Source organism: Petromyzon marinus, unplaced genomic scaffold (genome assembly GCF_048934315.1).
Source record: "Petromyzon marinus isolate PM22_M1 ecotype Great Lakes invasive population unplaced genomic scaffold, UKy_Petmar_22M1.pri1.0 PM_G_Scaffold_34, whole genome shotgun sequence".
NCBI lineage: Eukaryota > Metazoa > Chordata > Hyperoartia > Petromyzontiformes > Petromyzontidae > Petromyzon > Petromyzon marinus.
In genome coordinates this window covers 562,171-587,550 of record NW_027422917.1, presented here as the reverse complement: position 1 = coordinate 587,550, position 25,380 = coordinate 562,171, and the positions used below count along the sequence as shown (strand labels likewise).

General features: G+C 52.3%; 1 pseudogene; it reads right to left on the bottom strand.

Moving 5' to 3' along the window:
• LOC142915715 (ephrin type-A receptor 3-like) overlaps positions 1-25,380 on the bottom strand; it is a 42,515-nt pseudogene that overhangs the window by 1,071 nt on the left and 16,064 nt on the right.

The following is a 25,380-nucleotide window of genomic DNA, read 5'->3' as shown; positions in this document are numbered from 1 at the left end:
ACACATACACTATCGCTACACTATCGCTCACACATACACACATGCACACACACACATACATACACACGTACACACATACGTACACACATACATACATACACACATACATACATACACACATACACACACATACATACACACACATACACACACACATACACACACACATACAAACATACATACAAACATACACACACATACACACATATACAAACATACATACACACATACACACACATACACACATACACACACATACATACAAACATACATACAAATATACACACACATACACACATATACAAACATACATACACACATACACACACATACACACATACACACACACATACACACACATACACACATACATAACAACAACCGCCATTCGCCACTAAGTGGCGGTGACGTCACCACGACGCTTGTGCCAGGCCATGCGCACCTTGAGGCCACGTGGAGTGTCTAACGCCAGCTGGCAGGAGGTCACGGGACAGACCCAGCAGGTGCCACGGGTCGACTGACAGAACATGCTCTTCTGTCACTATGTAGTTCAGCAGATGTTCTTGCTTGCATCCATGATGGTGCGTGGATGCGCCGATGCCGGAACAGCGTGTTGGTAATGACAAGCCCATGGGCTGCACAAAAATTTAGCAGCCTCCTGCCGCTGTTATTGAGCTGATCTGGCTCATGCCTTCCAATCACTCCAGACCAGGTGACAGCATCATGACCAACTCAGGTGAGCACCTTTGACAGGTGCTCACCTGACTCATCGGCCTTGCCTGCATCCCTCCACGGATGTTCGTCTTCGGTGGGGGCATAACTAACCACGACCACCACTCCTTGCCTCCGGTTGATGGGAAGGCGAGCCCAAAGTAGCCTGGGGCTTACAGCTTCCCACACCTCACCGCCACGCTTCCACGCCCCTTTCATTCTTTTGTTTAGATAGAAGAGCCACTCGCTCTCTGTTGTTTAGCAGTCTCCTGCCCCGAGTAGAGGACTATCCACCCCTCATGGTGGCAGGAGCCAGAGCCGGTCTACCGGACCTGCTGAATATCGCAGAGATCCAGGCGGTTCTGGTCCATCTCCCGACAGAGGAGTGGCAGCCTCTCCTCCGCAGTGAGCGTTCGAACATTCCACGTGGCCACGCGTAGTGGTTTTTTGTTGTTGTTTCTGGAGGAGCTCCGATGGTGAGGATTCAGTCTCCCGGCTCCGCCAAATGGGGTTTTGGCCAGGAGATGTCATAGATGCCTGTCCTCCGGCACAAGCTTATTAATTAAAAATTTCATTCATGATTTAGTCGTAATTAATTGAAGGTGGAGGGGTTACCAACCCCTCGCACCCGTCCAGATCCCCCATTTGGTCGCTGTGGTGGTCACAAACACCATGAAGGGAAAGGCCAATTTAAATTGTCCCTCCTCCCACGGCACCGCCCACGACAGCGTTGCAGTCCGGCACCACGAAGAGGTAGGGGGTTGTTTTCTTGCTCCCCACACACACACACAGACACACGCACACACAGACAAACTCACACACACACAGACGCACACACACAAACGCACCTGGCCGTGTCGTGCAGCGCGTCAGTGACGGCGGTAACGAGGCGGCTGAACGAGGGCCGCCAGGAGCTCTCCTGCTGCCAGCAGCTCAGCATGAGGCGGCGGAGAAGCATGGGGCAGTCCATGGGGCACGGCAGACGCCAGCCGCCCTCTACTGCCTCCATCACCTGGGGGGTACGAGACCCATAGACTACTCACACAGAGACCCATACAGTACTACTCACACAGAGACCCATAGAGTACTCACACAGAGACCCATAGACTACTCACACAGAGACCCATAGAGTACTCACACAGAGACCCATAGACTACCCACACAGAGACCCATAGACTACTGACAGAGACCCATAGAGTACTACTCACACAGAGACCCATAGACTACTCACACAGAGACCCATAGAGTACTACTCACACAGAGACCCATAGAGTACTACTCACACAGAGACCCATAGAGTACTACTCACACAGAGACCCATAGACTACTCACAGAGACCCATAGACTACTCGCACAGAGACCCATAGAGTACTACTCACACAGAGACCCATAGACTACTCACACAAAGACCCATAGACTACTACTCACACAGAGACCCATAGACTACTCATACAGAGACCCATAGACTACTCACACAGAGACCCATAGACTACTCACACAGAGACCCATAGAGTACTACTCACACAGAGACCCATAGACTACTCACACAGACACCCATAGACTACTCACACAGAGACCCATAGAGTACTACTCACAGAGAGACCCATAGAGTACTCGCACAGAGACCCATAGACTACTCACACAGAGACCCATAGACTACACGTACAGAGACCCATAGACTACACACAGAGACCCATAGAGTACTCACACAGAGACCCATAGAGTACTACTCACACAGAGATCCTTAGACTACTCACAGAGAGACCCATAGAGTACTACTCACACAGAGACCCATAGAGTACTACTCACACAGAGACCCATAGAGTACTACTCACACAGAGACCCATAGACTACTCACAGAGAGACCCATAGAGTACTACTCACACAGAGACCCATAGAGTACTACTCACACAGAGACCCATAGAGTACTACTCACACAGAGACCCATAGACTACTCACACCGAGACCCATAGACTACTCACACAGAGACCCATAGACGACTCACACAGAGACCCATAGACTACTCACAGAGAGACCCATAGACTGCTCACACAGAGACCCATAGACTACACACAGAGACCCATAGAGTACTCACGCAGAGACCCAGAGACTACACACAGAGACCCATAGAGTACTCACGCAGAGACCCATAGACTACTCACACAGAGACCCATAGACTACTCACACAGAGACCCATAGAGTACTCACAGAGACCCATAGACTACTCACAGAGACCCATAAACTACTCGCACAGAGACCCATAGACTACTCACACAGAGACCCATAGACTGCTCACACAGAGACCCATAGACTACTCACACAGAGACCCATAGAGTACTCACACAAAGACCCATAGACTACTCACACAGAGACCCATAGACTACTCACACAGAGACCCATAGACTACTCACACAGAGACCCATAGACTACTCACACAGAGACCCATAGACTACTCACACAGAGACCCATAGACTACTCACACAGAGACCCATAAACTACTCACACAGAGACCCACAGACTACTCGCATAGAGACCCATGGACTACTCGCACAGAGACCCATAGACTCACCACACAGAGACCCATAGACTACTCACACAGAAACCCATAGACTAATCACACAGAGACCCACAGCCGCACACAGAGACCACAGACTACTCACACAGAGACCGCAGACACACACACAGAGACCCATAGACTACTCACACAGAGACCCATAGACTACTCACACAGAGACCCACAGCCGCACACAGAGACCACAGACTACTCACACAGAGACCCATAGACTACACACAGAGACCCATAGAGTACTCACACAGAGACCCATAGACTACACACAGAGACCCATAGACTACTCACACAGAGACCCACAGCCGCACACAGAGACCACAGACACACACACAGAGACCCATAGAGTACTCACACAGAGACCCATAGAGTACTCACACAGAGACCCATAGACTACTCACACAGAGACCACACACACACACACAGAGACCACACACACACACACAGGGGTGCCGGTGCTGAACTCACGTCCCGGTTGCTCATGTCCCAGTACGGCCGTTCGCCGTACGACGTCACCTCCCACATGACGATGCCGTAGCTCCACACGTCGCTCGCCGACGTGAACCTGAGCTGTGCGATGGCCTCCGGGGCGGTCCAGCGGATCGGGATCTTCCCCCCCTGGTGGGGAACATTCACAACGGGACCTCGCCCTCGGGTCCGGCACGCGGGGCTCTCGCGGCCCGACGTCGTCGGCACGCGGCGAAGGGTTTGCCGGGTCAAAGCCGGCGTCGCGAGTTCGCGCCGCCTCAACGCGCCGAGCGGCGCGCCGGACCGCCACCTCGCGAGCGACGGACGCCCCGACGGTGGCGTTGTCCTCGTGCCGTTCGCCCCTCGGCGTCGTTCCCCGGTGTGACGTCGGCGAGACGAGACCATCAAGAAACCCGTCTCCGGTGTGGACCCGTGAATCCCAAAGACAACGGCACCGTACGCTGCACGTTCGCACTTTCACCGCGCGTGTGTGTGTGTGTGTGCGCGTGTGTGTGTGTGTGTGTGCGTGTGTGCGTGTGTGCGTGTGTGTGTGCGTGTGTGCGTGTGTGTGTGCGTGCGTGTGCGTGTGTGTGCGTGTGCGCGTGTGCGCGTGTGTGTGTGTGCGTGTGTGTGTGCGTGTGTGTGCGTGCGTGTGTGTGTGTGCGCGTGTGTGTGTGCGCGTGTGTGTGTGCGCGTGTGCGTGTGTGTGTGCGTGTGTGCGTGTGTGTGTGTGCGTGTGTGTGTGCGTGTGTGTGTGTGTGAGGTTAATGCATTTCGCTCGACGCACGGCGGCGGCAAGTACTTTCGGCGAAAAACGGAAGCCCCTTAGGGAGCGGTAACGCCGAGCCGACACACGCCGGGCCGGTGTGGCTTTGCCTTCTCCTCGACTCCGGCCGAACGTCGGCCGAACGTCGGCCGAACGTCGGCCGTTGACGACGCCGGCAGTTCTTTTTTCCTGCCCCGCCTTACCCGGGAGGTGTACGCTCCCTCGGGGTCGGCGTCCAGTAGAAGCGTCCGCGAGAGGCCAAAGTCGGACACCTTGCACGTCAGCTCGCCACTCACGAGCACGTTGCGGGCGGCCAGGTCGCGGTGCACATAGCCCCTGCGGGACAGGTACTCCATGCCCGATGCGACGTCACGCAGCATCCCGAGCAGCTGGGTCACCACAAGGTGCCCCTTCTTCATCTACGCCGTGCCCGGTCAGAGGGGGGAGGGAGGGAGGAAGGGAGGGAGGAGAGAGGAGGGAGGAGGGGAGGAGAGGGGGGAGAGGGGGGAGGAGAGGGGGGAGAAGGAAGAGGAAGGGAGGGAGAAGAGGAGGCGATGAGGAGCCGCCTGGGTGACGTTGTGCTGCTTGTGCGGCCGTCTGGAATGCTCTTCCGGGAGCTGCTATGTGCGTTTAAGTCATCGTTGTCTATACTAATTTGTTTAGAACTCTCGCTTGTTGTGTTTAGTTTGTCCCCCCCCCCCCCCCCGCGCCAGTTGGCTACGTAAGGTACAAAGGAAGTTTGACGCAGACGCGTGCAGTTGTCACCACAAGCGGAGCCCCGGTTAGTAGGAACTACGGCACACACACACACAACAACGCCACCGTGTGCTCTCCATTTGTGGACAGTTACACACACAACCGCTGAGGAGTGTGAGACTGCAACACACCGATGATCGCATCATTTGGCATTGCCACTTCTTACCCTGAGGAATAAATCCAAGGAATGGTTTTCCATGAATTCGGTGATGATCATGACGGGTTTACCTTCGTCGAGAGGACAAGAAAACCAAACGTTAGCAATCCACGCACAGCATTCACGACTTATACCGTAACATCATCACTTGGTCACATACACACCTTGTATCTCTGACAAGATGCGTCGCTGTGGGTTCATACACAGGGACTCCTCTACTTACGAATGTTCCTCTTACGAACTCTCAGAGGTACAAACAAACCTGTTCGTACGTCCGGTTGCCCGTTCTGAACCGAGAGTCAGAGGTTCAACCTCTGCGCAATAGATGGTGGTGGCATCTGCATCTGCAGAACGTGAAGAACCAGTGGCATCTACATCTGCAGAACGTGAAGAACCAGTGGCATCTACATCTGCAGAACGTGAAGAACCAGTGGCATCTACATCTGCAGAACGTGAACCAGTGGCATCTACATCTGCAGAACGTGAAGAACCAGTGGCATCTACATCTGCAGAACGTGAAGAACCAGTGGCATCTACATCTGCAGAATGTGAAGAACCAGTGCATCTACATCTGCAGAATGTGAAGAACCAGTGGCATCTACAGCTGCAGAATATGAAGAACCAGTGGCATCTACATCTACAGAACGTGAAGAACCAGTGGCATCTACATCTGCAGAACGTGAAGAACCAGTGGTATCTACATCTGCAGAACGTGAAGAACCAGTGGCATCTACATCTGCAGCACGTGAGGAACCAGTGGCATCTACATCTTTAGAACATAAAGAACCAGTGGCATGTAGTGTATAGTAGTGTATAATGTAGTATAGAGGAGTGTAGTGTATAGTCGTGTATAGTGTTGTGTATAGTGTAATGTGCAGTGTGTATAGTGTAGTATAGAAGTACACCACACCGGTGTGTTGGAGAGCAAATCCACAACATTTCCAATCTGAGTACAATCACCAGTGATTACAACAACGGGCATAATCAGCTGGACAGCCAGCTACATAACAGACTTGCCAGTTTTAAACTTGGTTCGAAGCTTTTGTGACTGCAGGAATTAATCTTTGTTTTTTTCGGTAAAGTCACGTATAAATAAGAAATAATAAAATAACATAATAGCGTCCGACGTTTCGGTTGTATACATCTGGGGTTATGTATTTCCCCTCTCTCTTAAATTTAGTTCTTCTGTACCTGATGATGGCTGCTTGCGTTGCAACCGAAACGTCGTACGCTATTATGTTATTTTATTACTTCTTATTTATATGTGACTTTACCGGAAAAAACAAACAAAGATTAATTGCCAGTTTTTAGTTTGTTTAAAATGCGTGTGGCATCGATTGGACGTTCTCGAAGCTCACTCTTGGTGACGACGCCCTCCAGGCGGACGATGTTGTCATGCTCGAACTGGCCCATGATGCTCGCCTCACACAGGAAGTCCTGCTGCTGCTGCTGCTTGCTGGATCCGCCCTTCAGCGTCTTGATGGCCACGCGCACTGTCGCCGCCCCTCCGCTGCTGCCCTGGCGCTTCAGGTATCCGACGTGCACCTTCCCAAACTCTCCTGCGGGCCGAGGGGTCGATGACAGTGGGTAGCACGTAGAGCAGGTGTGAGGACCCCCCCCCCCCCCGTCCAGCTGCTAAGTAAGGTTCGTCACGTGAATAAAACGTGCCGATTGCTTGCTGGTTGTGCACTGGCCGGTCGCTGTGTGGTGCATGTGTTGGGGAGTGTGAACCCACGGCAAACGACGGGGTGCTGCAAAACAATGTTAACACTTTTCGATTTGAAGCTTTCGTGACTGCGAGGATTCATCTTCTTTGGTTCTTTCGCTAAAGTCACCACCACGTAGAATGAGACTAAAATAATAAATTACTAAAATAAAATAACGCGGTAAAACTCTCACGACGTTTCGGCCACAACGCAAGCGGCCTTCATCAGGTGAAGGGGACGAGACTGTCTGGAGGACAGCGCTGTCCAGACAGTCTCGTCCCCTTCACCTGATGAAGGCCGCTTGTGTTGTGGCGGAAACGTCGTGAGAATATTATTGTGTTATTTTATTTTATCAATTTATTATTTTATTCTCATTCTACGTGACTTTACCGAAAGAACCAAAGAAAATGTTAACACTTATATTGGACTATTGGTTTTTCATGGAAAGAGAACGGATAATAATAATACTACGCTGTAACATGATAACAAATCCATAATGGAGATTTTTTTTCTCTGGTTAGTGCACGTAAATTTATAAATGTATGGTTAAACTCGCCACCACCCGACCCAGCCAACTAGTAAGGCTTGTCACGTATGGATGATCTGGGTTCGCGAAAGCCTACGTGTTAAACATGATAACAAATGTAACGTTAATAGCTTCCAAAAGTCAAAGAGTTTCTCCCACTCGTTCGCCGTCGTTGTCACCGTGCGCCTGGAACCTTCTCCAGGCGGTCTCCAGAGCCCCGGAGGCACAAACATTTCTTGCGGCGGCGTTGCAAATTCTCAGCAGTGTCAACATTTGAAGTGGGCGCCCTGTGAGTAAGTTTTAGTTAACGGGTACCACGGTACAGACGTGCCCGCCCCCGTCCCCCCCCCCCCCCCCCCCCCGTTCACCTGCTCCGATGACGCGTCCAAGTTTGATTCGCGAGGCGTCGATTTCCGTCGCGAACTCGCGGAGAGCATCGCTGGGCTCGTCGTAGTCGTGTGGGTCAATGTACAGCCTGAAGCCCGGCATCTTCACTGTGGGTGGCAACGGCGAAATCAACCGTGCACAGGGTGTGTGTGTGTGTGTGAGTGTATGAGGGGTGGTGTGTGAGGGGTGGTGTGTGTGGGGTGGTGTGTGTGTGAGTGTCCGGCAAAACAACCCCCTACCTCCTCGCGGTGCCGGACGGGAAACTCTGTCGTGGACAGTGCTGTGGGGGGAGGGCCAATTCCGATTGGCCCCTCCTCTCATGGCGTCTGTGACCACCACAGTGGCTAAACGGGGGCTCTGGACGGGTACGAGGGGCCGGTAACCCCTCCACCTTCAACATTTTCACCACGAAACTACGAATAAAAAATTTAACTAATAAGCTTGTGCCGGAGGCCCCGGGGGGACAGGCGTCTATGACGTCTCCTGGCCAAACCCCAATTGGCAGAGCCAGGAGATTGAATCTCTACCCTCGGGTCTCCTCCAGAAACAACGAAAAGCCACTTCGTGTGGCCACGTGGAATGTTCGAACGCTCACTGCGGAGGAGAGGCTGCCACTCCTCTGTCGGGAGCTGGACCGGTACCGCCTGGATCTCTGTGGCATTCAGGAGGTCCGGTGGACCGGTTCTGGCTCCTGCCACAATGAGGGGTGGACAGTCCTCTACTCGAGGCAGCAGACTGCCAAACAACAGGGTGTGGCTCTTCTTTTGAACACAAGAATGAAGGGGGCATGGGAGCGTGGTGATGAGGTGTGGGAAGCTGTAAGCCCCAGGCTACTTTGGGCTCGCCTTCCCATCAACCGGAGACGAGGAGTGGTGGTCGTGGTTACTTATGCCCCCACCGAAGACGAACATCCGTGGAGGGATGCAGGCAAAGCCGATGAGTCAGATGCCTTCTATGACCTGTCACAGGTGCTGGCTAAAGTGGCCCCTCGGGATAGAGTCATCTTGTTTGGTGACTTCAATGCCCGAGTTGGTCATGATGCTGGCACCTGGTCTGGAGTGATTGGAGGGCATGGGCCAGATCAGCTCAATAACAACGGTAGGAGGCTGCTTGATTTTTGTTCAGCCCATGGGCTTGTAATTACCAACACGCTGTTCCGGCATTGGCGCATCCACACAACATCATGGATGCATGCCGGGTCCAAGCAAGAACATCTGCTGGACTACATAGTGACGAATCAGCGGATGCGAGCCCATGTCTTTGACACCAGGACCTACCGTGGAGCTGATCTGCCCTCTGACCATCGACTAGTCATCTGTGAGATGCGCCTGCCATTCTTCCACTCCGGTGGTGGGTGTACACCCAGGACCCCATTCCAACCTAAAGTGGCCTAGTCTCAGTTATCTGATGAAAGTTGCAAGCGAGAATTTCATCATCGCTTGCGGCTGGGGTTGGCATCGTCCCCCACTCCTCCTGATGTCGAGGGTAAATGGGCGAGGTTTAGGACTGTGACTCATGCAGCTGCATTGGCTGCTTTGGTTACGCAGTCCAGACCTCCCCAGAGACCCTGGCTGAAAGAGGAGGTGATCAGGATAGTTTAGAAAAAGCGACAGGCCCACTGTCATCGGCTACAGAATCCCACATCAGAGAATGAGGAGGCTTACCGCAGCCTTCGCTCGGAGGTTCGGAGAGCCGTGAGGCGCTGCAAGGATGGGTGGTGGTCGTGGGTTGCTGAGGAGATGGAGACTGCCTCAGTGGCCCGTGATCACAAATCTCTATTTAACTCCATCAAAAAAGCAACCTGCAGCGCCACACCTATTACCAACATTAGGGGAAAAAACGGTGATCCAATCTCCGACCCCCAGGAACCGGTTTGCAGATTTGCTGAGCATTTCTGTGAGGTCCTGGAGGAGGCACAAAGTGGGGATGACCCTGCTGAGGCTGCGGTGCCTCAAATATTGGAAGAAGTCACCCCCTGTGAGTGGCTGGCTGAGGTGCCATCTGTTGAGGAAGCACTGAAGGCGATCCGGAGTCTGAGACCAGGAAAGGCACCGGGCAGAGATGATCTCCCAAGCGAAATGCTGAGGGAGGGTGGCGTTTGTGCACAGACTGCCCTATATGACATCATAACAACAGTCTGGACCACTGGACAGGTTCCACAGGATTGGAAGGATGCCCTGGTGGTCCCCCTCTTTAAGAAGGGGGACCGCACAGACTGTAACAACTACAGGGGCATCTCACTCCTCAGTGTGCCGGGAAAGGTCCTGGCAAGGATTATTCAACATCGCCTTGCCAGGCACGCTGAGGAGAGGCTTGCGGAGCCCAAATGCGGTTTCAGGAAAGGGCGGTCCTGCACAGATGCGATATTTTCTGTCCGTCTGCTACAGCAGATGTGTAGGGAATTCCAGCAAGACCTACATCTCTGCTTTAGTGACCTGGTCAAGGCCAGGTCACACCGCCCTCTCCAGCTGCGACATGATTCCCAGTCGCACGCTCGTTGTCACGCGCTTCGCTCCGTCCCCGTTGCTCGAGGGTGAAGATGGCAATGGCGGTAACGGTGATTGTGGTTGGTGTGCTGGTGGCAGGTGGGGTTTTTGCCACCTCTTCGTGGGAAGAGGAAGAACAATGTCTCTCAATAGTGGAGATGCGGAGAGCGACTTGTGTATGCATCAATGTCTTGAGTGGCGTACCACTACCACCACCAACATCGGAGGGTGGAGGAGCGATACTCACAACAACGAGCGGAGCGCCGGGTGGCTAAAGCACAGCGGGTTGGCACAGTAGGGGGCACAGGTGGTGCATCAGCCAGTCATCTCAGTCAGTCGACCTGTGGCACCTGCTGGGTCTGCCCCGTGACCTCCTGCCGGTGGGCGTTCGACACTTCGCGTGGCCTCAGGGTGCACATAGCCTGGCACAAGCGTCGTGGTGACGTCACCGCCACTTAGTGGCGAATGGCGGTTGTTGTTGTGAGTGTATGAGGGGTGGTGTGTGAGGGGTGGTGTGTGAGGGGTGGTGTGTGTGTATGTGTGTGAGAGGTGTGTGTGTATGAGGGGTGGTGTGTGTGTGTGTATGAGGGGTGGTGTGTGTGTATGAGGGGTGGTGTGTGTGTGTGAGTGGTGTGTGCGTGTGTATGAGGAGTGGTGTGTGTGTGGGTGTATGAGTGGTGTGTGTGTGTGAGGTGTGTGTGTGTGTATGAGGAGTGGTGTGTGTGTGTATGAGTGGTGGTGTGTGTGTGTGTGAGAGGTGTGTGTGTATGAGAAGTGGTGTGTGTGTGTGTATGAGTGGTGTGTGTGTGTATGAGGAGTGGTGTGTATGAGGTGTGTGTGTGTGTATGAGAGGTGTGTGTGTATTAGAGGTGTGTGTGTATGAGTGGTGTGTGTGTGTGTATGAGTGGTGTGTGTATGTGTGTGTATGAGTGGTGTGTGTGTATGAGGTGTGTGTGTGAGAGGTGTGTGTGTGAGTGGTGTGTGTGTATGAGAGATGTGTGTGTGTATGAGATGTGTGTGTGTGTGTTTTAGAGGTGGTGTGTGTGTCTGTGCGCACGAGGTGGAGCAGCGTTTACCCCGCACGCTGTAGAAGCGAGGTCGTCTCTCTTCGCGAGGCTCCGACTCTGCTGCTTGCCAGTGACCACTCCTCCTCCTGCTCCTCCTCCTTCAAACGCAACGCGATGCACGCAGCCATCAAGGCGGCGGCGGCGGCAGTGCTGAAGAAGCGAGTTCGCTCTGGAGGATGCCGCCTCTTACCCAACGTTCAGGGAGATTGCCTCTTGGTGGTGCAGCCAGATCACGTGGGAACACTCAGAACGCCCGTGGGACCCCCCCCCCAGTGTGACCCCCCCCCAGTGTGACCCCCCCCCAGTGTGACCCCTCAGTGTGACCCCCCAGTGTGACCCCCCCCAGTGTGACCCCCCCCCCCAGTGTGACCCCCCCCACCTCTTCTTGACGATGATGCAGGCAGCAGCGATGAGCAGCATCAGCCCCACGAGGCCAGCGGACAGCAAGGAGGCCCAGAGGGTCACTTCCTGAGTCGCTTGTGCTGGGGGAGGGGGAGGGAAAGAGTTACAAACACATCCTTCACTTACTACAACAACCACAACAACCACAACAACCACAACAACAAACACAACAACTACAACAACACCACAATAACCACCAACACAACAACAAACAACAGGACAACACCTACAACAACAACCACAACAACTACAACAGACAGGAGGGGTGGGGTGGTGGTGCTGTTGGTGGGGTCGTGGTAGATTGGTAGTGGGGTTGGTGGTGGCGTAGTGGTTGGATGGGGATGGTGCTGGTGAGTGGTGGTGGTGGTGGGTGGTGGTCCTTGTGGCGTAGTGGTTGGGTGGGGATGGTGCTGGTGAGTGGTGGTGGATGGGTGGTGGTGGTGGCGTAGTGGTTGGGTGGGGATGGTGCTGAGATGATGGGGATGGTGCTGGTGAGTGGTGCTGGTGAGTGGTGGTGGTGGGGTGGTGGTGGTGGCGGCGTAGTGGTTGGGTGGGGATGGTGCTGGGGTGGTGGTTGGTGGTGGTGGGGTTGGTAGTGGTTGGTGGTGGGTGGGTGGTGATTGGTGGTGGGTGGTGGTGGTGCTGGTTGGTGGTGGTGGGGTGGTGGTTGGGGGTTGGTGGTGGTGGGGTTGGTGGTGGTTGGTGGTGGTGGGGTTGGTGCTGGTTGGTGGTGGGTGGGTAGTGGTTGGGTAGTGGTTGGGTAGGGTTGATGCTGGTTGGTGGTGATTGGGTGGTGGTGGCTGGTGGTGGTGGGTGGTGGCTGGATTGGGTGGTGGTGATGATTGGGTGGTGGTGGTGATTGGGTGGTGGTGGTGATTGGGTGGTGGTGGTGGTGATTGGGTGGTGGTGGTGATTGGGTGGTGGTGGTGGTGATTGGATGGTGGTGTTGTTGCTCACGTGCGGGAGACGTCTGGAAGTGGAGTGTGGGGCTGTAGTCTCCGTAGCCGGCGGCGTTGCGAGCGCGGACCTGCAGTGAGTAAACCGCGGCATGCCGGAGCCCCGTCACGGTGATGCTCGGCACGCTGGAGATCAGCCTCATTACCTCTCTCTCGTCGTCGTCATCCTGGTGGGGGGGGGGTACAGATGGGGGGGGGGGTACAGATGGGGGGGGTACAGATGGGGGGGGGATGGGTTCAGACTCATCCCACAGAGACCCATTGAACCTGGGTCACGTGGTTCACAGTATATTTTTGTGTTAACTCTACTGCCCTCCACTTGCTAATGCAAAGACAAAGAACCCCCGTATAGTGTCAGCAGACTGTCGGGGCGAGTGCTGTTAGCGGCCACCTATGGAGGCACACGAGGGGGTGGGTGGTCAGCACCACGCCCGGCCGCCTTTGTATCCACAATGGTGATGTTGTTGTATACGGCCCTTTTTCCACAATTAATATCCATAAGAATATTTACGGATGCATACACCTAGATTTCTTTTTCCTTTCTTTCGTGACAAACAATTTATATTTTTTAATGAATAAAACCCGTAAGCCAGAAACACAAAAAACCAGATGTCGGTCATAAACAGGCCATATATATATAAAGAAATAATAAAACTCTCAAGGCGAGGATGTAACAGCTATCGGCAAAAATTTCCAGGTGAACAAGAGTTTGATGGGCCCTTAGGAAAGGTCCCTCCGAGGTCAGAACACCAAGAGAGTAGACACGGAGACGCCAACAGGGTAAATCGTATACATATTCTTTTCCTTATTTGCCAGTAAAAAAAAAGGCAACAACAAGAATAAGATAGAATTAGCGATCCTAACGCTCACTCCAATTAAGAACAGGCCACCAGACACATCAGTGAATTATTATCCAATGATTAATTCGCTATCAAATGATTTTCACCTTTAATACTTTTACTGTTAAAACAAAGCTTGGAGCAGGAATACCGAGTCACATCAAAGGTTATCGAGAAGGAATGAGACAATGGGTAAACTTGCAAAAGAATTTAAACAATATCCCAAGCAACCCCGACCACCTTTGTCCCTCTCACAGCGCGGAGAAGCAGGAATTACACCTTATCACAAGGGGCCATCTGGAAAAGCCAGCCGGGTTTGATGAGGAGACACACCCCACCCCACACACGGCAACCAGGCAAAGACAGTTTTAAAGAAAATTGCAATATAATATTAATAATAACAACGTGTTAACCTTACACGACATTCCATTATAGAACCTTACAGAACCAAGGGATATGGATTCCAACAATCAAGAAACAGACCTCTTAAACTCAGGATGATAATTATTTTTCTTTTTAATAATTCTATCATAACAATTCGAACCTCGGTAAAACTGAGAGGTGTCGGGAGGACGTAGTTACAAACACGAGTCTTGGCGAACATGGGACCAAATGGTATTTGAGAAATATAAGTCGAAAGTATAAAGAGGTGCTCCCGACCACCTTTGTCTCTCCCAAAGAGCGCGAGAGAGGAATTTCACGCCAGGGCAAACAGATCGTTATCGCGGGGACCATCTGCCACACACGGGACTTAGTAGTGGCCCCCACCCCACCCTGCACACGGGCAGCAAAAGAGCGTATCTACTCGTTCACCAACGTCCGTCGAGTCCGAACCAACTACTGAAAGAAGAATCAACTGATACGTATGATACACTGCCCCCCACTACACGACAAACCAGACGTCTGCTTGACGCAAAGAATCGATTCCGAACATTGGCCTACTCTTTCACCACTCATACCATTCAACACACACACACACGGGTCATTAACAAAGCCTAAAACCTCAAGCCATTGAACCATCCGTGATTGTGGAAACATCGCAACGACCGAGTGAATATTCCATCGTTTTTAAGAGTGTTCATAATTTTCCTCTGTAATATTGTGCTGGGGCTGTACTTCTAACCGCATAAATTACCAACTGACCCATTAAGAAGGATTAATTCTTGGCACCTCACCACGGAGCGCCGCTCGCGGGGGTGAAGAGCGTGCTCAACCGGTTCCCTGTCAGGGATCTGGCCACAATTAATTAAAAGATTGGCCCGAGATAAGGATCTAAAAAGGAAACATCGCCACCCATTGAGTCGCGTTGAGAAGTCGATTAGAAATACTTGAGTCGTTCGTTAATATTTTCTTTCTACATAATCTTGCTGGTATCCACGAATGAAATAACGAATTCAAACGCATATTTGTGCCTCCAAGAATAATACTGGTTGGAGTGCCCTTTCAACGAGTAGCGTTGCATAATAATTAGGCATCCTATTGTTAACAACGTGACAATAATTGCATTAAGGGCCGCGCATGATCAATAACCGAATGCTGTGTTGTGTGACAATTCAAGTAACGAAGCATTGCGGCCATCGAGTGTTGTTGATAAGGTAATTAGAAGTATTTCAGTCGAACGCTTTAAATTCATAATCGTTATGAATCAATGAACGAACATCAACGTGGTACTGTGCTGACGATTTCAAGCATAATAACTTCGCATATCAGAATGTATTAAGGATTGGATACGAATCAAAGACCAAGTGCCGTATTGTGTAATAATTCAAGTATACGAGTTTGCATATTATAAAGTTAAGGTTTGATAGAATAGTTCGCATATTTTTAATCTCTCTCTCAACAACCGATCGATTGCGTTACGCGTCGGGAATTAACCACAGGTGCCGCTATCGAGGTGAAACAACGCAATCGTGATGTTATCATGTTAACGCTGTGTTGAAATTCCAAATCCCGAGATTGAGTTTTCATATTATCCAAAAATTAAAGTTAGCTAGAAATAAAATTGATAAAAGCAGAACGTTTGTGTGTGATTCTTCCTGAAATCCTGCATAATATTGTTCTGCGTATGAGATCTGAATCCTGGGGACCTATCATAAGTACACTATCACCACACATAATCCATAACACACATAATTCATAATGTTCAATCGAGAGTAATCGTATCCTTATCGATAATACGGAATTAAAGAGCAGAGTCGAATCGACTCTCTCTCATTCACGCTCACAACGCCTGCGTCACTGCATACGATTAATTGCGTTATTCCAATTCATAACACAATCCTCGTCACCGAGGCTCGACCTTATAATCCATAACGACCTGCATTATCATAACCACGCCCACTCGCATAAATTAATACGATTATCTCTCGAATCAGCATAATTTATGCGCATAATTACACTGATTAACATAATCTCGGATAAATTATGCGAATCTCAAATTTCATTTAATTTTCATTATTTTCATCAATTTTCATAACACCTATATATACAACAATGTTTACTACACACCGCACCAGGGTACTCAATTTGAGGCTGAGTCGACCTAGGGGAGACCCAGGACTCGTTCAGATTATCGTCACCGGTGCCGGTTGCCGTGAGCGGGAATCGAACTCGAGACGCCGGGTTCGTAGCGCAGCGTAGCGCGTACCGCTGCACCACCGCTCAGCACGCACGCGCGTGCACATTCACACGCACACGCGCGCAAGTAAAATGGATAATCGCGAGCCGCTACGCACCTCGTCAAAGCATTTGACTTCATAGTCCATAACGATGCCATTGGGCTGCTCCGGCTCGGCCCAGGTCAACAGGACGGCGTCTTCAGAGACGTTCTCCGTGTGGACACGCACCACGGGTGACGGTGCTGCGGGCAATCACAGCACGTGGTCACGCGCTAACTCATTTGTTTACCCCCCTGGCCAACGTCTCGAGGTGCGGTGAGTGACAATCGGTGTGCGTTTCCCCTTGCTGCTGAATGAAATACGAGTTGCGGTGAGATGTTCAAACACCAAGCAGACGGACGCCGCTTTGCGAGCAATCAACTCAACTTGCAACAGCCACACACGCGGTGCTTTGTGGTGAACATGCGAACATGGCTATGATGATGATAATTATAACAGATGATGCATTGTCTTTAAGAATAATAATTAGAGTGGTATATGCATTAAGAATAATATAATTATAATGTTACATGTGTAGTGGAGTAACGCGCGTGCTGGGGGGGTTTGCAAGCGGTGTGCACGGATGTGTGAGGTCGCATCGGGGCGAACAGGAGCAGCGAGAGACGCCCAAAAAAGATGCAGAGCAGTGATTGGCTGGCTGCAAATGCAGGCGGACAATTTAGATGCAGAGCGGTGATTGGCTGGCTGCAAATGCAGGCGGACAACTAAGATGAAGAGCGATGATTGGCTGGCTGCAAATGCAGGCAGACAATTTAGATGCAGAGCGGTGATTGGCTGGCTGCAAATGCAGGCGGACAACTAAGATGCAGAGCGGTGATTGGCTGGCTGCAAATGCAGGCGGCCAATTTAGATGCAGAGCGGTGATTGGCTGGCTGCAAATGCAGGAGGACAATTTAGATGGAGAGCGGTGATTGGCTGGCTGCAAATGCAGGCAGACAACTAAGATGCAGAGCGGTGATTGGCTGGCTGCAAATGCAGGCGGCCAATTTAGATGCAGAGCGGTGATTGGCTGGCTGCAGATGCAGGCGGACAACTAAGATGCAGAGCGGTGATTGGCTGGCTGCAAATGCAGGCGGCCAATTTAGATGCAGAGCGGTGATTGGCTGGCTGCAAATGCAGGCAGACAATTTAGATGCAGAGCGGTGATTGGCTGGCTGCAAATGCAGGCAGACAATTTAGATGCAGAGTGGTGATTGGCTGGCTGCAAATGCAGGCGGACAATTTAGATGCAGAGCGGTGATTGGCTGGCTGCAAATGCAGGCGGCCAATTTAGATGCAGAGCAGTGATTGGCTGGCTGCAAATGCAGGCGGACAACTAAGATGCAGAGCGGTGATTGGCTGGCTGCAAATGCAGGCGGACAACTAAGATGCAGAGCGGTGATTGGCTGGCTGCAAATGCAGGCGGCCAATTTAGATGCAGAGCGGTGATTGGCTGGCTGCAAATGCAGGCGGCCAATTTAGATGCAGAGCGGTGATTGGCTGGCTGCAAATGCAGGCGGACAATTTAGATGCAGAGTGGTGATTAGCTGGCTGCAAATGCAGGCGGACAACTAAGATGCAGAGCGGTGATTGACTGGCTGCAAATGCAGGCGGCCAATTTAGATGCAGAGCGGTGATTGGCTGGCTGCAAATGCAGGCGGCCAATTTAGATGCAGAGCAGTGATTGGCTGGCTGCAAATGCAGGCGGACAACTAAGATGCAGAGCGGTGATTGGCTGGCTGCAAATGCAGGCAGCCAATTTAGATGCAGAGCGGTGATTGGCTGGCTGCAAATGCAGGCGGACAACTAAGATGCAGAGCGGTGATTGGCTGGCTGCAAATGCAGGCGGCCAATTTAGATGCAGAGCGGTGATTGGCTGGCTGCAAATGCAGGCGGACAATTTAGATGCAGAGCGGTGATTGGCTGGCTGCAAATGCAGGCGGACAACTAAGATGCAGAGCGGTGATTGGCTGGCTGCAAATGCAGGCGGCCAATTTAGATGCAGAGCGGTGATTGCCTGGCTGCAAATGCAGGCGGACAATTTAGATGCAGAGTGGTGATTGGCTGGCTGCAAATGCAGACGGACAACTAAGATGCAGAGCGGTGATTGGCTGGCTGCAAATGCAGGCGGCCAATTTAGATGCAGAGCCGTGATTGGCTGGCTGCAAATGCAGGCAGACAACTAAGATGCAGAACGGTGATTGGCTGGCTGCAAATGCAGGCGGCCAATTTAGATGCAGAGCGGTGATTGGCTGGCTGCAAATGCAGGCGGACAATTTAGATGCAGAGTGGTGATTGGCTGGCTGCAAATGCAGGCGGACAACTAAGATGCAGAGCGGTGATTGGCTGGCTGCAAATGCAGGCGGCCAATTTAGATGCAGAGCGGTGATTGCCTTGCTGCAAATGCAGGCGGCCAATTTAGATGCAGAGCGGTGATTGGCTGGCTGCAAATGCAGGCGGACAATTTAGATGCAGAGTGGTGATTGGCTGGCTGCAAATGCAGGCGGACAACTAAGATGCAGAGCGGTGATTGGCTGGCTGCAAATGCAGGCGGCCAATTTAGATGCAGAGCGTTGATTGGCTGGCTGCAAATGCAGGCAGACAATTTAGATGCAGAGCAGTGATTGGCTGGCTGCAAATGCAGGCGGATAACTAAGATGCAGAGCGGTGATTGGCTGGCTGCAAATGCAGGCGGCCAATTTAGATGCAGAGCGGTGATTGGCTGGCTGCAAATGCAGGCGGACAATTTAGATGCAGAGCGGTGATTGGCTGGCTGCAAATGCAGGCGGACAACTAAGATGCAGAGCGGTGATTGGCTGGCTGCCAATGCAGGCGGCCAACTAAGATGCAGAGCGGTGATTGGCTGGCTGCAAATGCAGGCGGAGAACTAAGATGCAAAGCGGTGATTGGCTGGCTGCAAAGGCAGGCGGATAATTAAGATGCAGAGCGGTGATTGGCTGGCTGCAAATGCAGACGGCCAACTAAGATGCAGAGCGGTGATTGGCTGGCTGCAAATGCAGGCGGACAACTAAGATGCAGAGCGGTGATTGGCTGGCTGCAAAGGCAGGCGGATAATTAAGATGCAGAGCCGTGATTGGCTGGCTGCAAATGCAGACGGCCAACTAAGATGCAGAGCGGTGATTGGCTGGCTGCAAATGCAGGCGGCATTGTCTTTAATCATAATATAATTATCATGTTTTTGCATAGCATTTAAGAATAATATTATTATAATGTTACGTGCATGTTATAGCTTTTAAAAAAGGAGAATGTATTTTTAAAAAAATATTTTCAAAAACCATTTAAAAAAAGATAGAAAAAAAATATTTGACAAAAGCAACTAAATATCTAAAGATGAAAAAGAGATTTCAAAAAAAGAAAGACGATGGCCGTGAGCGAGAGGAGGAGGGGGGGGACGACGACTCACGATCCCGTGACGTGGCGACGTGGACGGCCGCGAACGCCGAGGGGACGCCGCTCAGGCGGGAGACGCCATTGGTGGCGTGCACCTCCAGGGTGTAGGCGGCGTTCTCACGCAGGCCGCTCACCTCCACCTTGGCGTTCGTCAGCGGGAGCGGAGGCCGGAACCTCACGGCCGGGCCGCACGGCGGCGCCGGCTCCTGGCCCCTCTCCCCACCCCCCCCCCGCAGGGGGGGCGGGTGGAGCCGGCACACGACGGAGTAGGCGAGGTCGGAGCGCCCGCCGGGATTCGCCGGCGGGCTCCACCGGAGCGTCACCGAGGCGGCGGCGGAGAGCGGCGAGGTGACGACGTCCCTGGGGGCCGACGGCGGCTCTGGCCGGGGGGGGGGGGCGGAACGGAGTTTATAGAGTAGTGTAGTAGGTAGTGTATAGTGTAGTGTATAGTGTAGTGTATAGCGCAGTAGTGTATAGTGTAGTGTAGTACTGTATAGTAGTAGTGTATAGTGTAGTGTATAGTGTAGTGTATAGTGTAGTGTATAGTGTAGTGTAGTAGGTAGTGTATAGTGTAGTGTATAGTGTAGTGTATAGTAGTGTATAGTGTAGTGTAGTGTATAGTGTAGGGTAGTAGTTTATAGTGTAGTGTATAGTGTAGTAGTGTATAGTGCATAGTAGTGTATAGTGTAGTGTATAGTATAGTGTATAGTGTAGTAGTGTATAGTGTAGTGTACAGTGTAGTAGTGTATAGTGTAGTGTATAGTGTAGTGTATAGTGTAGTGTGTAGTGTAGTGTAGTAGGTAGTGTATAGTGTAGTGTAGTAGTGTATAGTGTAGTAGTGTATAGTGTAGTGTAGTAGTGTAGAGTGTAGTGTAGTAGTGTATAGTGTAGTGTAGTAGTGTATAGTATAGTGTAGTAGTGTATAGTGCAGTGTAGTAGTGTATAGTGTAGTGTATAGTGTAGTGTAGTAGTGTAGTGTATAGTGTAGTGTAGTAGTGTATAGTGTAGTGTATAGTGTAGTGTATAGTGTAGTGTGTAGTGTAGTGTAGTAGGTAGTGTATAGTGTAGTGTAGTAGTGTATAGTGTAGTAGTGTATAGTGTAGTGTAGTAGTGTAGAGTGTAGTGTAGTAGTGTATAGTGTAGTGTAGTAGTGTATAGTATAGTGTAGTAGTGTATAGTGCAGTGTAGTAGTGTATAGTGTAGTGTATAGTGTAGTGTAGTAGTGTAGTGTATAGTGTAGTGTAGTAGTGTATAGTGTAGTGTATAGTGTAGTGTATAGTGTAGTGTGTAGTGTAGTAGGTAGTGTATAGTGTAGTGTATAGTGTAGTGTAGTAGTGTATAGTGTAGTGTAGTAGTGTAGTGTATAGTGTAGTGTAGTACTGTATAGTGTAGTGTAGTAGTGTATAGTGTAGTAGTGTATAGTGTAGTGTATGGCGCATAGTGAACGAACTTGCACAGGCCACAGACTGGGGCTCGCCGCTGGGCCGGAAGTATCCATCGTGGCAGGTGCAGGACGTCGCTCCGATGACGCTGCCCGTGCTGTGTGGCGGACACCGGGAGCAGGGCCGTCTCCTTATAAGAGCCCTGCTCACACACTGCACGCACAAAGGTCCCGCCCCCCGACCTGTAGCCTTTACAGACTCAGTTTAACACCTTTATTATGAACCTTTACAGACTGTTGGTGCTGTCAGTAGCGAGAGATGGGGAGAGAGATGAGCAGATGGGGAGAGAGATGAGCAGATGGGGAGAGAGATGAGATGGGGTGGGTGAGAGAGTGCGTGGGTGGGTAAGTGGTTGGGTGAGTGAGAAAGTGGGTGAGTGAGTGGATGAGTAGGTATGTGGGTGGGTGAGTGGGTGGGTGAGTGGGTGAGTGGGTGAGTGAGTGGGTGAGTGAGTGGTTGGGTGAATGGGTGAGTGAGTGAGTGAGTGGGTGGGTGGGTGAGTGAGTGAGTGAGTGGGTGGGCGAGTGAGTGAGTGGGTGGGTGAGTGGTTGAGTGAGTGAGTGGGTGAGTCAGTGGGTGAGTGAGTGAGTGGGTGGGAGGATAAGTGGTTGGGTGGGTGGGTGAGTGAGTGAGTAGGTGGGTGGGTGAGTGAGTGGGTGAGTGAGTGGGTGAGTGGGCGAGTGAGTGTGTGGGAGGTCCGCTGGGTCTTTCCACATCTCTCTCGAGGGTAAGCGATGATGAATCTACTAAAACAAATCCCAACGCGTCACCTTGGCAGGCGTTCCCCGCCTGCTGGTACCCGGCACGGCAGACGCAGCTCCCGGGGTGGCCCTCCCACTCGCCGTCGGCGTTGCAGAACATCGCCGGCTCCGGCTCCCCCTCGGGCCGGAGCGCGTGGCCCACGCACGCCCCCGTCACCTCCGACAGCGCCCACGGCCCGTCGCCGGCGGCCGGAGCGTCGGGGAACTCGGCGAGGTGGACCGCGAGGGCCGGGCAGCGCCTGCGGTAGACGCGCACGGACGCCAGCCACGCGCAGGCCCCCGTGTCGCGGAACGCCAGACGGAGGCCGCCCCGGGAGAGGGGCCCCACGTCGCCCGCCGCCTCGACCTCCGACCCGCCCGAGCCGACGACGTCGACCTTGGAGAAGAGCCGCCGCTCGTCGTCGGCGAAGACCCCGGCGGCGACGTCGCCGGGGTCGTCCGACTCCCGGTAGTAAACGTCCAACGTGTCGTCGTCGCAGCCGGCGGCGGAGGCGGCGGCGGCCGGGAGGCGACGGGGGCACCGGCGCCGTAAGCTGAAGCGGAACTCGAGGAAGATGCGGCGAGCGTCGCCGCGCGGGATCCAGGCGGTGCGCAGCCACTTGTCCTGCCTGGGCACGGCGGGGCGGCACTGCGCCTGGTACAGCCTGGGCCTTGAGCGTTGGCCACTCGTAGCCTGCTGCCACTGCGGTCGTGGTGAGGGGAGAGGGAGTGGAGTGTGGGAGGGAGTGTGGGGGGGAGTGTAGATGTCACAGTGATTCTGAAACATTGTTCTCCACTCCTTGAATCAATTTTTATAACCTGTAAACCGTTTTACTCGCCTCACGAGTTCGCGTCGCTCATTTTGGTCGGAGTTTATTTGCCGCCATGTCCTCAGGTTAAAGAGGCCCAACGCATGCTCGCCGATCAGATTCTGAGTGTGGAGCGAGCAAATCCAGATTCGTTGGTTATCGTACTTGGCGACTTTAACAAAGGTAATCTCAGCCACGAACTCCCCAAATACATACAATTCATTAAATGCCCAACCAGAGAAGGGAACACTCTGGATCACTGCTACACTACAGTCAGTAGAGCCTACCACGCCGTCCCCCGAGCAGCACTAGGACACTCTGACCATGCCATGGTCCCCCTGATTCCTGCATACAGGCAGAAACTAAAACTCTGTAAACCTGCTGTGAGGACATCTAAACAGTGGACCAGTGAGGCTGTGGAAGATTTGCGGGCGTGCTTAGACTGTACTGACTGGGATATGTTCACGACTGCTACCAATAGTCTGGATGAACTCACAGAGGCTGTGACGTCCTACATCAGCTTCTATGAGGACTGCTGTATCCCAACACGTAACAAGGTGAACTTTAACAACAACAAGCCCTGGTTCTCAGCAAAGCTCAGAAGGTTGAGGTTGGAGAAAGAGGAAGCGTTTAGGAGTGGAGATAGAGACAGATTCAAGGAGTCGAAGAACAGGTTTAGCAAAGCGGTGAGAGAGGCTAAACGACTGTACTCAGAGAGACTAAAACACCAGTTCTCTACTAACGACTCTGCTTCTGTCTGGAGAGGGCTCAGGCAGATCACCAACTACAAGCCCAGAGCTCCCCACACCACTAACGACTCCCGCCTGGCCAACGACCTGAACGAGTTCTACTGCAGATTTGAAAGACAATTGGACTGTCCTGAACTACCCCTTCCCACTCAAGAGGCCCCATCCCCCACCCATACTATAGAGACGACTCTCTCCTTTCAGGAGGGAGACGTTAATAGACTTTTCAAGAGGCAGAATCCACGCAAAGCAGCCGGGCCGGACTCTGTCTCTCCAGCCACCCTCAGGCACTGCGCTGACCAGCTGTCTCCGGTGTTCACCTACCTCTTTAACACCTCCCTGGAGACATGCCATGTACCAGCCTGTCTCAAGTCCTCCACCATCATCCCTGTGCCCAAAAAGCTAAGGCCAACAGGACTAAATGATTACAGACCGGTCGCCCTTACATCTGTGGTAATGAAGTCTTTTGAGCGCCTGGTCCTGGCACACCTCAAAGCCATCACAGACCCTCTCCTGGACCCCCTTCAGTTTGCCTACAGAGCCAACAGGTCTGTGGACGACGCAGTTAACATGGCCCTCCACTTCATCCTACAGCATCTGGACGCCCCAGCATCCTACGCTAGGATCCTGTTTGTGGACTTCAGCTCTGCCTTCAACACCATCATCCCTGCCCTGCTTCAGGACAAGCTCTTCCAGCTGAATGTGCCCTACTGGATCACAGACTTCCTGTCTGACAGGAAGCAGTGCGTTAAGCTGGGAACACAAGTCTCTGACTCCAGCTCCATCAGCACCAGAACTCCTCAGGGCTGCGTCCTTTCCCCACTGCTCTTCTCTCTGTATACCAACAGCTGCACCTCCAATCATCTGTCCGTCAAACTCTTGAAGTTTGCGGACGACACCACCCTCATTGGGCTGATCTCTGGTGGGGATGAGTCTGACTATAGGTGGGAAGCTGACAACCTGGTGACCTGGTGTAGCCAGAACAACTTAGAGCTAAATGCTCTAAAGACAGTTGAGATGGTTGTGGACTTCAGGAAGAATACAGCCCCACTCACCCCCATCACCCTGTTAGACTCCCCAGTCAAAAGTGTAGAGTCCTTCCGCTTCCTGGGCACTATTCTCTCCTGGGACCTCAAGTGGGAACTGAACATCAGCTCCCTCACCAAGAAAGCTCAACAGAGGATTTACTTTCTATGGCAGCTGAAGAAATTCAACCTGCCAAAGACAATGATGGTGCAATTCTATACAGCAATCATTGAATCCATCCTCACCTCCTCCATAACCATCTGGTACGCTGCTGCCACTGCCAAGGACAAGAGCAGACTGCAGCGTATCATCCACACTGCTGAGAAGGTAATTGCCTGCAATCTACCAACCCTCGAGGACCTGCACACGACAAGGACCATGAGGCGAGCGAGGAAGATTGGGTTTCCTGCCGGTAAGGCATCACTCTCGACAGCCCAGGGGGGGGAACAGGAGCGCGGCGGCCCTTCCCCGCCCGGTGAGGAGTGCAGCGGCGGCAGCTCCCACACTAGTGGAGAGTCTGGGGGCGTCGGTACTTCGCGGGCAGGGTCGCAGGCAGGAGAGATCCCGGGGGCCGACGACCCTAACATAATCATCATCAGGTGTGAAAACCACAGCAAGAAATTTAGAAAAAAGTGGCGTTTTTTTAACGTTAGCACCACGGAGAGCGATTTGGCAGTTCAGAAGGACGAGTCCATCTATGTTCGGAAAAGAGGAGGGGGGAGACGAAAAATAATGGATGAGGTCTGAAGGCCACCG